Raw genomic sequence first — 13615 nt, 5'->3', positions numbered from 1 at the left:
CGGGGCTGCTTTGAGTACTCCTGGTCGGCGCCCTTTAGGCGAGCACCTTCTAGCAGAGCGCCTGGGCGCTGTCTTTGGTCGGGCACTTTCTAACCGAGCAGCTTATTTTGGTTGGGCACCTCTTGGCGCGCCACTCTGGTCGGCGCCTTCTAGTCGAGCGCCTTCCTGGTCGGCATCCTTTGGCCGAGCAGCTTTCTGGTCGGCGATCTCTGGCCGAGCAACTTTCCGGCTGGCGCTCTTCGGCCGAGCGCCTCCGTGAATGTATGCTTGGGGTTCTTCCCCCAACACTACCCCCCGACTTCCGAGCTCCAGTTGGCCATCAGCTGGAGCGCGGGAAGTAGCTTTAATTGGGTCATTACGAATTCCGAAAATTTCGATTTACTGCGCGTTTTGAGTTATCGAACGCTTCGAGGTGCCTTTAATAGGCGGCGTCTCTTCTTTCCCGAAGAGCCCCATTATTGGACACCTTTTGCGAAGCGTCCTCGCGTCGTGGGCTCATGATGGGGCCGCACGATCCTCGATTGCGGACGCCTTTCCGCCGCGATCCGATGGGGCGCTTCGACGTTCGAAGCGCTAGCCCTAATTAAATGCGTCGTTCTGTCTTTTAGACCGACACGTGTTATCATCTAACCAGGACGCAGCGCTTTCTTCGCTGATCCGGGCCGTTGGGGAGGTCTATATAAACTCTCCCCCGGCCCCCTGTCCTCTTTCTATTGCCTTCTGCTTCCAGCTTCCTATTCTCCCAGCCTTCCTCAGACCGAAGTCCCTTTTCTCCGACATCTTTCCCAGGTCCCCCTTCTTTTTGATTTCCCTCTCTTGTAATGAGTTCTTTGCCTAGCGAAGTAGTATCCACCATGAGTGTCCTGGAGGTCGAGATGACCGAAGAGTGGTTTTTCCCTCTTCACGGGTTCCGTTTGGAACCCGCCAGGCGAAGGGATCGGGTAACCGATCCTCCGGTAGGCCGGATCGGAGTGCACTCGGAGTCACTCTGGGCCGGCCTCCGATTTCCTCTTCACAGCTTTGTGGATGAGTTGCTGGCGGTATGCCAGTTGGTTCCGGCGCAACTCACTCCAAACGCTTGGAGGACAGTGATGGGTTCCTGTCACTGTGTTTACTACAGGGGATTCCTACCTCTGTCAACGTCTTCCGGCGACTTTTTATTTTCAAGTCGAACCCGGGAAGACGGGGAGTGGCTCTACATCGCCCTCCGGGTGGGTCGGCCACTTTTTCATGGTGCCCCCTCATCCATTCATGGTTGGAAGGAGAAATTCTTCTTCCTGGGTTCTGAACGGTCCTGGGGGTTTGACCCCAGGTGGAGGCCGGGACGATGATTCACATCATCCGAGGACTATCGGGACCGGGCCCGAAGGCATCAAAGGGGCGCGAGGAGGCCGAAACAAAGTTCCTCGCGTCTGAGGGCCGAGCAGAAAGTGCTTCAAGCGAAGCTAGGGGCGGCCGAAGACGAGGTTCGGACTCTGGTCGCCGAACTTGAAGAGGAGAAGGGCGCGCACTCTTTGACTATGTCTGAAGTGCGCGCCGCGGAGGCCCGCCGGACGGAGGCCGAATCGTCGCTCGCTATACGCGAGCAGGAGGTGGGGGAGGCTCGAATAAAGGTCCGAGATCTCGAGATCCGTCTACTTGACGTGCAATCTCTGCTCGCGGATCGCGAAAGAGATAAAGATTTTGGAGCGGAAGGCCGCCTACCACGAGGCTCGAGAGAAGGAGGCCCGGGAGCAGGCCCAGGACGCCGTCAAGCTTTTCCGCGAATCGGAAGAGTTTCGCGACTTGATGGAAGAGGAAGGCGTCAATGGTCTCATCCAGGGCTTCAAGGACTTCCGCAATCAGTTGCGGCGACTTCTCCCAGATTTCGACCTTAGCCTGCTTCAACCAGGCGCTGGGGTCGAAAACCCAGAAGCGGAGGCGGAGGTAGAGGTTCCAACCTCTGGCGGGACCGACCAGGAGGGTCAAGCTGAAGAAGGCGAGATCGCTCTCGAGGTCACCGAGGCAGCTCCCAAAGCCACCGTGGGGGCCTCGGCCGCAGAAGAGCCAACTGTTCCTGAAGTCGCCGGGCCTGAGCCCTTGGTGTAGTTTTCCCCTTTTTCCTATCTTCTTTTTCTTTTTGTAAGCCGGAGCGGCCTCTATACTTTGTTAAGGCCGGGTCCGAGCTCTTGTACTAGGCCTCCGGGTTTTTTGAAATGAATATTCATTTGTGTGGAAACTCGTCTATTGTAGTTTAAGTTTCTCTGCTCGGATCTGTTTTAGGTTCCGAGGATATGGGCTCTAGGGCCTGAGCTTTTCCCGCCACAGGGTTTTGAGTTAGAGTTTGGCTTGCCGAGCTCCATTGCTCGGTTCTTCGACTAATGGTATAGCAACGCTTGTGCTTATACCAAGGGTTTGGGCTCGGAACGTTTTTCCGAGCCTAGTCCAGAATTCGACTAAGCCCTAGGGCGGTCGTTAGGACTTGGGACTTCTTAATGCGGCGAATTTCGAATCCGAGCCTCGGGTTGCCGAGGCGAACCAGATTCTTTTCTTACAAATGGACTGCATACCCGTCAGCCCGTGACGGGGATTCACCGGACTTGCAACAATGTGTCGGTGTCATGAGCACTTCTTCGCCGAGGCGATCGAAGACGCTCCTCTGTTCGGTGTCCACTTTTTGAGGACATCGGCAGAGAAATCCAATAATGGGTAATGTAAAAACATTAAATAAATGGGTACCTTGTACCGTATGCGTCCTTGCGCCGAGGCGACTGAAGACGCTTCTCTGCTCGGACTCCGTTCTTCGAGGACGTCGGCAGAGAAATCCAGAAGCAGAATAGATAATGTAAAAAACATTAAATAAATGGGTACCTTGTACCGTATGCGTCCTTGCGCCGAGGCGACTGAAGACGCTTCTCTGCTCGGACTCCGTTCTTCCGAGGACGTCGGCAGAGAAATCCAGAAGCAGAATAGATAATGTAAAAAACATTAAATAAATAGGTACCTTGTACCGTGTGCGTCCTGGCGCCGAGGCGACTAAAGACGCTTCTCTGCTCGGACTCCGTTTTTGGAGGGCGTCGACAGAGAAATCCAATAATAGGTAATGTAAAGACATTAAATAAATAGGTACCTTGTACCGTGTGCGTCCTGGCGCCGAGGCGACTGAAGACGCTTCTCTGCTCGGACTCCGTTTTTGGAGGGCGTCGACAGAGAAATCCATCGATGAAGGAACGAGCCGAGCTCGTTGGTTGAAGCTGGTAAAGAATGAGCCGAGCTCGTTTGGCCAATAAAGACAACATCCCAACGTATCGGGGCATCCCGATGAACCGGGGCGTCTCGACGTCTCGAGGCATCCCGGCCGAGGTCGGGGTAGGAGCACGAGCCGAGCTCGTCCGGTCAGAGGACCGCTATTCAACAATCGATGGAGCACGAGCCGAGCTCGTCCGGTCAGAGAGGACCGCTACTCAATAAATGGATGGAGCACGAGCCGAGCTCGTCCGATCAGAGAGGACCGCTACTCAATAGTCGATGGAGCACGAGCCGAGCTCGTCCGGTCAGAGAGGACCGCTACTCAATAAATGGATGGAGCACGAGCCGAGCTCGTCCGGTCAGAGAGGACCGCTACTCAATAGTCGATGGAGCACGAAGCCGAGCTCGTCCGGTCAGAGAGGACCGCTACTCAATAATCGATGGAGCACGAGCCGAGCTCGTCCGGTCAGAGAGGACCGCTACTCAATAGTCGATGGAGCACGAGCCGAGCTCGTCCGGTCAGAGAGGACCGCTACTCAATAGTCGATGGAGCACGAGCCGAGCTCGTCCAGTCAGAGAGGACCGCTACTCAATAAATGGGATGGAGCACCGAGCCGAGCTCGTCCGGTCAGAGAGGACCGCTACTCAATAGTCGATGGAGCACGAGCCGAGCTCGTCCGGGTCAGAGAGGACCGCTACTCAATAGTCGATGGAAGCACGAGCCGAGCTCGTCCGGTCAGAGAGGACCGCTACTCAATAAATGGATGGAGCACGAGCCGAGCTCGTCCGTCAGAGAGGACCGCTACTCAATAATCGATGGAGCACGAGCCGAGCTCGTCCGGTCAGAGAGGACCGCTACTCATGTCTCGACGCCTCGAGCTTCCCGGTAACCGGGGCATCCCGACGTCTCAGGGCATCCTGACCGTGGCCAGGGTAGGAGAACGAGCCGAGCTCGTTGATGGAGAGCGCACCATAAACTCGTGGACATCTTCAGGGAGTCCACGCAGGTACTCCATCATCCCGAGGTATCAGGGCATCCCAACCGTGGTTAGGAAAGAATAAACCTGATGCCATTAGATAATCAAGAAAATTGGTGAGCTCGGAATAAGTTCGCAAACCATCAGTTTATCGTGAAATGAAATTCATAGAGTGAAATTCATAGAATGAAATTTAATGGTTGAATAATGAGGGACCCCTTAGGGTTCTACTGGTGGTACACGCGGAGATTTTCAGAGCTCCAGCTCCGCGGAATGGGAGTCCCATCTAGAGACTCCAATTGATAAGCTCCGGGTCGGCGAATGCGCGTGACTCGGTATGGTCCCTCCCAATTCGGGGCCAGCTTCCCTCGCTCAGTTGGTCGGGAGGTTTCAGCTCTTCTTAGGACAAGGTCCCCTGGTCTGAAAGATTTGACTTTGACCCTGGCGTTGTAGTACTGAGCTGTCTTTTGTTGGTACCTCGCCATACGCACTCGGGCGACCTCCCTTGTTTCCTCGATCAGGTCGAGGTTGCCTCTGAGCTGCGAAGAGTTGGAGCTAGCATCGTGGTGCTCGACTCTTGGGGAGGGGAGCCCAATCTCTAGTGGAATGACGGCCTCCGTCCCATATGTCAGATTGAAGGGAGTCTCGCTGGTGGGGACGCGGAACGTAGTCCGGTAAGCCCACAGGACATTGTATAGGTCTTCGACCCATTGTCCTTTGGATTTGTCGAGCTTGGTTTTGAGACCCTGCAAAATAGTACGATTTGTTACCTCGGTTTCTCCGTTTGTCTGAGGATGCGCGACCGAGGTGAAGCGGTGGTCAATGCCAAGCTCGGAGCAGAACTCTCTGAAATGGATGTTGTCGAACTGGCGACCGTTGTCAGAGATAAGGATGCGGGGAGCCCAAATCTGCAAATGATGGACTTCCAAACAAAATCCCGCATCTTCTGCTCGGTGATCCGGGCAAGGGGCTCAGCTTCCACCCACTTAGTGAAGTAGTCGATGGAGACGACCAGGAATTTCCTTTGCCCGGTGGCCAGAGGAAATGGCCCGAGGATGTCAATTCCCCACTGGGCAAAAGGCCAAGGGGAGCTGATAGAAGTCAAAGGAGCCGAGGGCCGGCGCTGAACATTGGCGTTCCTTTGGCACCGGTCGCATCTTTGGACGAAATCCATAGCATCCTTCTGAAGTGTCGGCCAATAATATCCTTGGCGCAGAATTTTATGGGCCAAGGCTCGTCCTCCCAGATGGTTCCCACAAATTCCTTCGTGGACTTCGCGCAGGGCATAATTAGCTTCCGTTGGGCGAAGGCATCTGAGAAGGGGAGAGGTGAAGGATTTCTGATAGAGCTTTCCCTCGTATAGTATGTATCGGGTGGCGAGGCGCTTGATTCGGCGAGCCTCTCGTACATCAGCAGGGAGGGTTTCGTCTTGCAGATAGCTGATGAGTCCATCCATCCAGCTTGGCTCGAGCTCGGTGCAGAGGGTCTGCTCGGGCTCGTCTGTGCTGGGTTTTTGGAGATATTCCAGGACTGCCTCTTTGGGAAGCTCGCTCATGCGAGAGGACGCCAGCTTTGATAGCTGGTCGGCCCTGAGATTCTCCGACCTGGCAATATATTGAATGTGGAAAGAGTCCAAGGTCGAGGCGAGATCCCGTACCTTCTGGAGATACTTCTGCATGGTCGGGTCTCTGGCTTCGAAGTCGCCCACAATTTGGTTGACGACGAGCTGAGAATCACTGAAGGCCTTCAAGTCCTTCACTCCTAGCTCTTTGGCTAGCTTAAGCCCGGCGACGAGCGCTTCATACTCCGCCATATTATTGGAAGCAGGAAACTCGAGGCGCAGGGCCTGCTCGGCGACCACCCCCTCCGGGCTGGTGAGAATAAATCCTGCTCCACTACCCCCCGAGTTTGAAGAGCCATCGACATGTAGAGCCCATGTAAAACTCGGGGTCCGCTCCAGCGGTGGCTCGGGTTCAGGCTCGACCTCATCTGGTATGGTGCACTCGGCTATAAAGTCTGCGAGTGCTTGTGCTTTGATCGCCGGTCTGGGCCGGTACTCAATGTCGAATTCCCCGAGCTCAATGGCCCATTTAGTGATCCGACCCGCACGATCTGATCTCTGCAGGATCTGCGGCTGGTCAGTCAGCACAGCCACTGTGTGAGCTTGGAAGTAGGGTCGGAGCCTCCGGGCCGAGATGACCAGAGCATAGGCGGTCTTCTCAAGCTTGGAGTATCGGGTCTCGGCATCCCTTAAGACCCGGCTGGTGTAATACACCGGTTTCTGAAGTTTTCCCTCCTCTCGGACCAGGACCGAGCTTACTGCTACAGGGGAGACAGCTAAATACAAGTAGAGGGGCTCACCCTGTTGAGGCTTCGTGAGCAGGGGAGGGGGAAGCCAGCAGGTGCTTGAGGTCTTCAAAAGATTGCTGGCACTCGTCCGACCACAAAAAGTCCTTCGGCTTCTTGAGGACTGCAAAGAATGGAAGGCAGCGCTCGGCCGAGCGGGAGATAAACCTCCCGAGGGCTGCCACTCGGCCCGTGAGCCGCTGTACCTCTTTGACCGTCCTGGGAGGCGTCATCCCTTGGAGGGCTCGGATCTTCTCTGGATTGGCCTCGATTCCTCGTTGTGTAATGATGAAGCCGAGGAATTTGCCGGAGGTGACCCCGAATGCACATTTAGCTAGGTTGAGCTTCATCTGGTACTTTCGGAGTGTGGTGAATGCTTCATTGAGGTCGGCTATGTGGTCTTGCGCCGCCTTGCTTTTCACCAGCATGTCATCCACGTAGACCTCCATATTTCGGCCTATTTGGTCTTTAAAGATCCGGTTGACCAGCCTTTGATAAGTCGCCCCGGCATTTTTTAGACCGAACGGCATCACTTTGTAACAGTAGGTTCCCCCGTCGGTGATGAAGGCTGTCTTTTCCTCATCTTCTGGCGCCATGCGGATCTGGTTATATCCGGAAAAGGCGTCCATGAATGCTAGCAGCTCGTGACCTGAGGTGGAGTCCACGAGCTGGTCGATGCTGGGAAGTAGAAAGCTGTCCTTCGGGCAGGCTTTATTCAGGTCGGTGTAGTCCACACACATACTCCACTTCCCGCTAGCTTTTTTGACGAGGACCACATTGGCGAGCCATTCCGGGTAGGATATCTCCCGGATGAAGCCGGCTTCAAGGAGCTTGCTGACCTCCTCGGCTGCTGCTCGTTGTCGCTCAGGGGCGGCGCCTCGCTTCTTTTGTCGCACGGGCTTGCAGGTCGGCTTCACCTGAAGCCGGTGGACCATGACCTCCGGATCTATCCCCGGCATGTCTGCAGGCGACCAGGCGAAGACATCCATATTGTCCCGTAGGAAGTCGACGAGGCGACTCCTCTCATTTTCGCCAAGGCCAGAGCCGACCTGCACGGTTAGCTCGGGAAAGTTCTCTCGTAAGGGAACTTGAATTAACAACTCACCAGGCTCTACCCGCTCTTTCTGGGGGTTGACCCGTGCCTCCATAACTTCAGTTAAGGGCTGGTCAGTCGTTGGGGCAGGCACTTCGGCTGGTCGTCTTGCCTCGTGGGTCGCTAGGTAGCATCGCCTTGCCACCATTTGGTCCCCTCGGACTTCACCGACCCCCTGGCTGGTGGGGAATCGCATCAGCAGGTGGTGGGTCGAGACCACTGCTCGGAGGGCGTTGAGTCCTGGCCTTCCGAGGATGGCGTTGTAAACCGAGGGCAGGCGTATTACAAGGAAGCCCATTCCCACGGTACTTTTACGTGGGGCGAGCCCAGCTGTGACCAGAAGGTCGATCTCGCCCTCTACTGGAACTGAATCCCCAGTGAATCCAACTAGCGGAGCATTCGTCCTCCGTAGCTGTTCTCTTGTCATCCCCATTTTACAATATGCACCAAAATACAAAATATTCGCCGAGCTTCCATTATCAACCAGGATGCGTTTTACATCAAATTTATTTATGATCATGGAGATGACCATGGCATCATCATGGGGAGTTTCGACTCTCTCTAGATCGTCATCAGAGAAGGAGATGGCTTCAGTGGTGCGCGGGCGCTTCGAGGAGGCTTCTTCTCCTGAGGCTTCTCTTGCCGAGGGCCCGCCTCGGATAGTGTTGATGACGCCGGCGATGAGCCCGTTGGCATTTGAACCTTCAGGCTGTGCTGCTCCTTCGGCTGGCTTCTTCCCTTCACGCCGGCCTTGCACAAACCGATCAAGCACCCCTCGGCGAATGAGCGCTTCGATCTCATTTCGAAGCTGATAACAATCCTCGGTATCATGGCCGTGATCCCGGTGGAAACGGCAATACTTCCGGAGATCACGCCGGATTCTGGTGTCTGGCTTTGGAGGTGGGAGCCGGATGTCATCCCGACTCTCAATCTCCATGAGGATTTCAGCCCGAGGAGCATTGAGGGGAGTATACTTTTCATACCTCCTTTCGGGTGCTCGGGCCTGCAGTGGGAACCTCGGGCGGAGTGGTGATCTCCGCTGTGGCGGTCCTCTCAACCGGAGTGGACTCTTCGGGCGGGGCGGATTCTTAGCTCGTCGTGGAGACGGGCTTCTGGGCCGGCCGCGTTCCTTGCGGCGTCTTTTCTTGGGGTTCTGCTCGGTCCCACCCCGCCTAACTGCCACGGCCTCTTCTGCCTTGGCATACTTCCGCGCCCGAGTGATCATTTCGGTGAGGTCTGTGGGAAAATTCTTCTCGATCGAGAAGAGGAATCTGTAGGACCGGGCTCCAGTCTTCAATGCCGACATGGCGATTGACTGGTCGAGCTCCCGGACCTCCCATGTTGCGGCGGTGAACCGGTCCAAGTACTCCTTGAAAGATTCTCCCTCCGTTTGTTTAATGTCAAGGAGGGAGTCGGATGTCCGCCACTGGGGCTGGTTGGCGGCAAAGTTGCCAGCAAATTGTCTGCCGAGCTGCTCAAAGGAAGAGACAGTACTCGGCTTCAGCCCGGTGAACCAAAGCCGGGCTGGCCCTCGGAGCGTCGCCGGAAAAGCTTTGCACATCATGGCCTCCGAGGCTCCTTGTAGGGCCATTAAGACCCGGTAACTCTCCAGGTGGTCCAGGGGATCGGCCTTGCCATTGTAGGGCTCCACCTGGGGCATTTTGAACCGTAGTGGGACCGGTTCATCTTCGATCTCCGGGGAGAAAGGAGACTTCGTAGTGAACTCGAAGTCGTTATCACGTCCTGATTTTCTCCCGTGGAGCGCCTGGATTTGGCGTTCCAGCTTCTCGACCTTCTTGTCGAGTTCATCATTCTGGAGGATCGCTGCAGCGGTTCGTTCGAGCGCAGGTTGCCCTGGAACCGACTCGGCTTCTGAAGGCTGTGGCCAGCCTCCGTAGCCTCTGGCTGGATGCTCTCTCCAGAGGGAGGCCTGGACTTGGGAGTCCCGACCTCGATGGGGAAGTCCGCTTGTAGGAGGCTCCGGTTGAGCTGGAGCCGGAGGAGGCGGTGCCGTTGGGATGCCCCTGGGTTGCAAGCTTTGGACAACGGTAGCCAAGGCTTGCACTTGTTGCACCAGGGCATCAAACTGCTCCGGCCGAACCTGAGGGGTTGACTCGGCCGAAGGTGGTGAGTTCCGGACGGAATGCTCAGGACTGGGTGGAGGACGTCGAGAGGCGTTGGAAGCCCCTTTGCTTCTTAGCTTCATGGCAGCGAACTCGGGCCCTTCCTCTAGCGCCAACTGTTGCTGGAAATTGGACCCGGGGGCCGCCGTGAAGCCGGGGAAGGAGGAGCTCCGCTGCTGCAGGGGGCGGACGGCGGTGCGCCGGCTGGCTGCGTCCTCCGCTGCGGGGGGGTGTGCAAGTCCTGCAAAGAAAACCGGTGGCCGGGCTCCCCGGCGCCGGCCCTCCGATGCCTAAGTCAGAGGGGGCAAGTATGTGGAGAAGACAAAGAGAATCTTGTGTTCAATTGTGTCTGTGCTGTTTTCTTCCTTTTTTCCCCGGTCTAGGAGGGTTGTCTCCAGCTCCGGGTTTTTTCTCTGGTTTTTTGGTCCCCTTTCCCTTTTCCCTCCAGGTTTTCTTTTATAGGAGGATTTTTGTTACCTGGGAGGTGACAGGAGGTTTGTCCTGTTTTGTAATAATTGGGCACGATTTGGCCCATTAATGGCGTAATGGAGAACGGGACCGGATCAGACCGGAATCAGGGAGTTGTCACGGTCGATCGGACCTGTTGGAGTGGTTGAACCGCCGGCTGTGGTGGGCCTGGGGTCCGTGGATAGTAAGTGCATTTATTACCGAATGAACCGGTGGTCAGGGAGAGCCATACGTTCTGATGGTTCAGTGATCCGGAGATCGTCTTGGGCCGTGTTCATTAAATGCCTGAGTGCATCGGAGACTTGAGGGCGTCTCATGCATTAATGGCAGGTCGTGCCGAACGCCTGCGGAGATCTTATGCCTTGATGGCTTGGAGATAGTGGCAGGTCGCAAGCCGTAGGAGTTGTCAAGTCCCTTGGACTTTAGGCGGAGGTTGAACATTTGGTTAAGGCATCGGCTCGGCAAGGGTGCCGAGCCGAGCTGATCGCCCAATGGGGCGCCCTGTGGCGGGGCTGCTTTGAGTACTCCTGGTCGGCGCCCTTTAGGCGAGCACCTTCTAGCAGAGCGCCTGGGCGCTGTCTTTGGTCGGCACTTTCTAACCGAGCAGCTTATTTTGGTTGGGCACCTCTTGGCGCGCACTCTGGTCGGCGCCTTCTAGTCGAGCGCCTTCCTGGTCGGCATCCTTTGGCCGAGCAGCTTTCTGGTCGGCGATCTTTGGCCGAGCAGCTCTCCGTTCGGCACTCTCTGGCCGAGCAACTTTCCGGCTGGCGCTCTTCGGCCGAGCGCCTCCGTGAATGTATGGCTTGGGGTTCTTCCCCCAACAGAACCTACGATGGATGGATGCTATGAAAGAAATCTTTCATGCAAGCTTCACAACATACACAGCAAAGGGTTCTGAGTTGAGGAGCGTGAGGTCGCGCATGAGAAGAGAAAAGAGGGGGATAAGGGGGCTTAGGAGAAGGGTTCGGCTCATATATTAATACAAAAAAAAAAAATAATAAAGCGAGAAAGGAAAATTTTAATATACTTCATGGTGTGATGATAGCTGTAAATCTTCCCTATCGATGATGGATTGTATCAACGCTGAATAGCTCTTCTCGGTGAATTAAAAAAACACTCAGACGATAGTTATCATAGCATTGAAACCATAACCCAGGGCGATATAGATTTAGGAGTGTTCCTCTACTCCTCCCCTACATATATTGGAGTTAGTAGAGGACCTGCAATACTATTTGAGGAATTCCAATGAGGCGATCGAGCTTTATCGAGGAAGGGATCAGGATGATATACTTGGCCTATCACATTTGGTTGGACATGAATGCTCGTGTCTTTGAGGGCAGTAGGTCGGCGCCGAGGACGATGGTGGGCAGGATGTTTCATCATGCAACGGAGATCATCACGGTGACCGTGCTGAGATCCTCTGGAATGGCCGGAGACATCTGAGATATCCGTTCCGTTTTCACAGCGCCCAAGTTCGCCCTCTTTTCATGGGTACCCCCACCTTGTGGTCATCTCAAAATCAATTTCGATGGTGGCATGTCGGCGGATGGAGCATATTGTGGAGTGAGCTTTGTGATCAGAGACCATTTTGGTAGGATGATTGGGGGGGGGGTCGGTGCACCATCGGACGGACCGCCATTGAGGTGGAGCTTCGGGCCGCCTAAAAGGGTATTTCCTTTGCGAGGAGAGTTCTTGGAGCGGACATGGTCCACCTCGAGGAAGACTTCTCCACGGTGATCGATTGGATATGAGGAGTGGAGCGTTATGGGGACGGTCACCCATTGATCAGTGAGACTCGCAGATTGGTGAGAGAGATAAAGTCCTTCCAAGCAACTCATGTGTTTTGGGATGCAAATATAGCTGCAGATTGGGTTGCTTCCTTTATTGCTCGGCACTCCAGAGATTTTAATTATCTAGACTACGACTGCTGATATTCCTTCATTGTTTCATCTCCTTTCTTTTAACTTGGTTGGCTGTACTTATCTAAGAGCTATATGAAATGCCCTCACCTTTTTTTTTTTTTTAAAAAAAAAACCATAACCCAAATGCTGTACTGCATCCAAACATTTTATTTCATGCAAACTCATTTTTTTTGAGAAAAAGATGGGCGACACCCATTAATATTCTACTGAAAACAGTGAGGTGTAAGATTATTTAAGACCACAAGAAGTAAATAGAAGTAAATATTCTTATACTGTTCTGCATTGCATCATATTTGGGAGAGACCACAGCAGCATGAAAGAAAAATAAAAAGAATGAACAATGATAACCATGAAAGCTAGTGAGATCTACAGGACTCGAGTTGATAAGGCTTTATTACGCCATCATTTGGGATCATATTATGGTGAAAGGATGAGAGCTCACAGGGATCTGCGACCTAAACAAGCTGCCTTCCGTTGAGGATGCTTTGATTGGACTCCCAGAGCACATAATGATGGGGTCCCAACCTGCATGCTTTCCACCAAAGAAAAGCCTTTCTGCTGGAGACTGGAGTGAAGTGTTCCTCAAGGAATCACAGGATCTAAGCCCACATCTAATTAAGATCCTGCAATCCTGCTCCTGCCCAGCTCTGTGGGCCTACGTGGAGCTACATTTATAACATGATAATGACCATTATGATGGTTTTGTAGACCTGCCATTATCTTATAGATTTGTGTAATTAGAATTAGATTAATGGTCATTATTTTATGATTATTTTGCTATGATTGACATTAGATAAGTTTGTTATGGATATCATTTGATCTTCTAACTAAAGCATATGTTTTATACCATGAAGTCCCTCAAGTTCTTGATCCAATAAAAAAAATTCAAAATTTCAAATTATTCTAATAAAATAATATTGTACTTTGAAGAATAGGAATATCAAAGGTTAATCTAGATCTAGACTTATAGTTATTATTATTAGATATAATATATTTGATAGTTATTTATTTTAAATTAATATAAGTTATATGGAATGGACTATACTTTAGTAATAAGATTAAAACATGCTTTTTTTCAAAAAATTAAAATAATTAGAGCTATCAACACAAACCTTATAAATAAAAGTTTTGAAAGATTTTAGACTCTAACTAAATCTCTTAGATAATAAAGCCATACACTAAAATGATTAAAGAGACCTTTGCCGATCTAAATTCCGAAAGAATTATATTGAAACAATATTATTTTTTTCTCCTATTCAGTTAAAATTTTTTAATGCATTAACATAAACTGATGGAGTGGCTGTCATGGTAATTTCATTGGTAGGTATTAACTGAGTTATTAATGTCTTTATCCATAGAATTTGAATCCAACCCAAAATTCCAGTACAACCTTTAGGTAAACTTGAACATAGATCTTCTTCTCTCCCCCATTTTGAAAATTTATTCATACAATCAAAC

Source organism: Phoenix dactylifera, unplaced genomic scaffold (assembly GCF_009389715.1).
Source record: "Phoenix dactylifera cultivar Barhee BC4 unplaced genomic scaffold, palm_55x_up_171113_PBpolish2nd_filt_p 000077F, whole genome shotgun sequence".
Classification (NCBI taxonomy): domain Eukaryota; kingdom Viridiplantae; phylum Streptophyta; class Magnoliopsida; order Arecales; family Arecaceae; genus Phoenix; species Phoenix dactylifera.
The sequence above is the reverse complement of the archived record's forward strand: the minus strand, read 5'-3'. Positions refer to the sequence as shown.